Raw genomic sequence first — 4841 nt, 5'->3', positions numbered from 1 at the left:
GGGGGGGGGGGGGGGGGGGATTCAGCCCTCTTTGCCAAAAAAAAAGTACATAAAAAATATTTTGTATTTATTTATGGGACCCACATGTATTTGATTTGAGGGACCAACATCTGATATGTCTTAAATAGTGGGATCGTCACCACCTACCCCGGGATTTTCCGACTTCAATTTTGACTGTTATTTTGTTTTTTAGTGCACAAAATATCACTATATATAACTTGTGACATTTCATTCATTTTTCTTCACACCTCACTCCTCAGTTTTACTCTCATATCTTCTAAATTGACAAAGGAAAAAATGAAGATTTTCCTCACTTCTACTTTCACAACCATTAACCCTTAAACACAATCTATCATCATAATCATTAACCCATTAAACACAATATACCATTACAACCCTTCACCCTTAAACACAAATATGAAATCACGTCAAAGTGATAATATTTTCATGTATGTTTAAAGTGGCGATTCATTACAGGAGATAAATGGTGCCTTAGAGTATATGCCGTTAAGATCCCCCATACGTGTATTACATTTGCCTTCGTCAATAACACATTCTGGTTTGGTTAAACGTGTTACGAAAAAGTTAAGTTTACGTAGTCTTTTCATGTTATTTTATATAATATAATTCCTTACAAAAATTATATGAGTTAAGCGACGACGATGATATTCCATAACGTTGTTCATCAAAGTTTACCGGAAATATTAACACTCTTTGTTGTTGACGATGTTGTTGACGATGGTGGTTATGGTATAAATCTATCAAAGTTTACCCGACGGTAGTGGTGCAAACCCATACGGTCCAAACACTTTTTACCCCCGTGGTAGTGGTGGAAATCCAAACAGTTTTTCCCCCGGTGGTGTTCATATTTTGTACCGAAAAATCTTGTTGATCATGACAGTTATTTGGTTCAAGATTTGAACCAGTATCCGAGATAGTCTTCGAACCAGTACCTAATCCAGTCTCAGTACCAGTCTTTGGAACAGTCAAAAACTTTATGGGGGGTAGATATGGATGAAGATATTTCTGTTGTAGCAGAAATTTTGAATATACCAGAAGACGATAACTCAGATGCTAAAGAAATCCAACCGGTAAGGAATAGTTTTTGGGATATGTCCGACCCAACACCTTGCCCAGACTCTGTTATCAAACCTAGACAAGGAAACATTTCCTACCTGCCTAATCCTATGTAAAAGTTCTCCAAACTTTTGACTCGAAGGAAACACTATAGATCGCATTGGGACTAAAATGCGTTTATGAAACAAGGTTCAAAAAATCAACCAAACATCGGTACGAGGCAGTGTGTCACTCCGCTTCAGACTGTAATTGGCGTTTAATGGTTGTTTCTATCGATGATACCAATATGTTTCAGGTTTGGAAATTGCATGATGAACACATATGTTCAAGGTCCCAAGTCCACCCATACCACCGTAATGCGAATAAAAAGATTTTGGATCATATATTGGCATTAAGTTTAAAGGATTGTAGGAGAGTGTATCGTGGAAAAGAAATCATGAAAGATGTGAATCAACGGTTTAATATTAGCATCTCCTACAGCCAAGCATGGCGAGCAAAGATGTATGACTTGCAACTGTTGAGGGGGACATCTGAATCATCGTTCAACCTACTCCCAGTTTATTGTCAAAATCTGAAGATAGCAAATCCGGGGACTGTGACAAAGATCGTTGTTGATGGACAAAGACAATTCAACATGTTGTTTGTCGCACTCGGTTGTTCGGTAATAATTTTTGTTATATTCTTGAATTCATGTCATAATTTTATGTTATGAAATTTATATTTGTAACCTCGTTCATCTACATATTAGCTCGTTTCTAGGACACCTGCAACCGCTTATTATAATTGACGGTGCCCATCTAAAGGGGCCATACGTGGGCACCATGTTCTTAGCGATCAACATGGATGGAAACAACCAGATCGTACCCATTGTAATGGGAGTGGGGAAGACATAAAATGGCCCGTCATGGACATGGTGTTTACAGAAGCTGAGGCTATGTATCGATGAAGTGCCCAATTTAACCTTCGTAACCGATAGGGCTGCCTCTATCGAGTTGGCCATAAGAACTGTATTCCCAACGTGCACCACAAACTTTGTTGTCGGCGTTTAAGCCAGAACTTGCGTCTAACCTCGAGTAGAGACAAAAGAAAAAGATGAGTGTTTTGGAAGGCATGCAAAGCTTATAAGGTGTCGACTTTGAAGCTACAATGGATTTGATGTGACACAGTCTACCTAACGTCGCTCAATATCTTGAGGAAGTTGGTTACGCTAGATGGGCAAGATCGTACTTCCCTGGATTGCGTTACAGTGCAATGACTTCCAATAGTGCCGAGTACGTGAACTCAAAAACCCGGTTTGCATGTTACCTTTCGATAACAATGTTGATTAAATTTTATCGGACGACATTACAACAATGGTATTTTATATGTTAGCATAACGGAGGTAAATGCAACCATCCAAAACTATATGTATGATTACGTAACATAGGCTAATGTTATCATTTATTTGAAGCTCAAATGATAAATGCAACGACATCTTGGGCAGATACAAAAATAGATAAGAGAATGCATAGGAGTTCAAATTGGAGGGTATATACCATTAGCAAGTTGTTGTTTGAAGTTGATGACAGGTACACAAAGTTTTCAAACAAACTTATTTTTTTTATAAATGAAATTAAAATCCACCAAACAAATATTTTTATTTACATCAATACATATATATTTTTATTTACATGATGATTAAAAATGCATTATATATGTGTGTATATATATATATATATATATATATATATATATATATATATAACACCAAAGGTAAATGATGTGGCACAATGAGGTTGGAGAATTTCTCGAATCTTGGATTCTGGTGTTAAATTGATTATCCCACATTGATATAGGGAAGTAAGGGTGCTCATGAGTTGGGTTGATCTAGTTGAAAACATTTGAACAACCCAACCCAATGCTTTCGGTTTGAAAAATCTTAACCCAACTCATCCCAAACCGAAGTGCAACTTAACCCAACCCAAACCGTACGGGTTGGTCGGGTTGATACTTTGGTACATTAAAATTTTCTTCTAACCTTGAATATGTTATTCCTCTACTTATAATTTCTTTTTCATCATCAATTATTTGATACAACTTATCCATACTTTTTACATATATYACATTCAGTTAATTTTCTCAATTTATATATATATATATATATATATATATATTTACAGTGACTGAACGTATATACGAGTGAGTTATATATAGATGTAAATAGATTGAAAATATGTGTATATGAAGAGCGTACGTGATAGTGTAATTGTTTAATGTATATATTAATAGAAATTCAGTAATCCTATTAAATCCAAGAAATAAAAAGGATATCAGGCTCATCAGGTTCAAATAATAGTAACTCAATATCAACTCAATACCTACGGTTTGAAAATTTTACAATTTGATAGACATCAAGTTGAGTTATTTCGGGTTGGGTTGGGCTGATTGGTTTGATCGGGTTGGTCGGGGTTTTGAGCACCCCTAGAGAGAAGAAAGTTTCACAAATACTATGAGTATATAAGAAGGAGATGATATGTTGAAACTTGAATGTTTGGGTTGGTTAAATATAACTTCGAGCCACCATCTTTTTTAGGAAGTTAGCTATATCACATTAATAGAGAAAATAAAATTTGACAACTGTTAGTAGCAAAAAGGAGTAGATAATTAATTGAAATTTGAAAGATATTGGTTGGTTAATTTAAAATTTAATCACTTTTTTTTTTCCAATTTTTTTTTGATTAAACTAATAGAGTTGCATCACTTTAGCCTAATCTTTTTTTTTTTTTGCAAAAAAGATGTATTTATTTTTTTAATACAAGTGTAAATGATGTGTACAATGAGGTTTGAGAATTTCTTAAATCTTGGATTATGATAGTAAGTTGATAACCCCACAATGATGGAGACAAAATAGATTTACAAACAGTATGGGTATGTAATAAGGAGATGAATAATTGAAATTTGAAAATCTTTGAGTTAAATTTAACATTTAGCCACCATCGTTTTTTAAAAAGTTCTTCAAATATTTGATTATAATGTTGAGTTGATTATCTCACATTGATAAAGAGAAGAAAAAAGTTTGACAAAACATTACAACTATATAAGGAGGAGATGATAAATCATAAAGTTTGATAAAAAAAAAAAAATTAGTGTTGGTTGGAGCTGGTGTGAACGAACAAAAAAATTCACATATGAATTTTTCATAAAATGAACACAAAAATTTGTAAAATAATATTTTAAATCATTGTTTTTTATGAAAACATAAAGTAAAAAATTATTTAGTTCTCATTGATTATAATCCCCTAAAAACACACACATATATATATATTTTGAAATTTCAATATTTCTCCCTCAAACAAATATTAATCACTCTCTCTCTCTCTCTATATATATATATACATATATATATATATATATATATTTCATTAATTAAATTTTATTAATTTTTTTAAAAATTATTTAAATACTATTTGTTGATATTTTATTAATTAATTATCTATACTATATTATAAAGCATTTGGCTAAAACTCTTAAAAACTCTTAAAACTCTTAAAAACTTTTAAAAACTCTTAAACTCTTTCATTCCTAAACGATTTCATCCCTATCCGATTTCATCCCTATCTAAATTCGTGAAACTAACTGCAGATAAACACAATCAAATACAGGATAAACATTTCATTTTAAATATAAAAATCTAAAATATAATTAGTATAATCATTAAATTCTAACAGAATACTTAATTATTATCTTTATAAAATTTATAATATTAAACCAAAATTAAATTCTAA

The sequence above is a fragment of the Cynara cardunculus genome (assembly GCF_001531365.2).
Source record: "Cynara cardunculus var. scolymus isolate 2C chromosome LG 13, CcrdV1, whole genome shotgun sequence".
Classification (NCBI taxonomy): domain Eukaryota; kingdom Viridiplantae; phylum Streptophyta; class Magnoliopsida; order Asterales; family Asteraceae; genus Cynara; species Cynara cardunculus.
Note: the sequence above shows the minus strand (reverse complement) of the source record.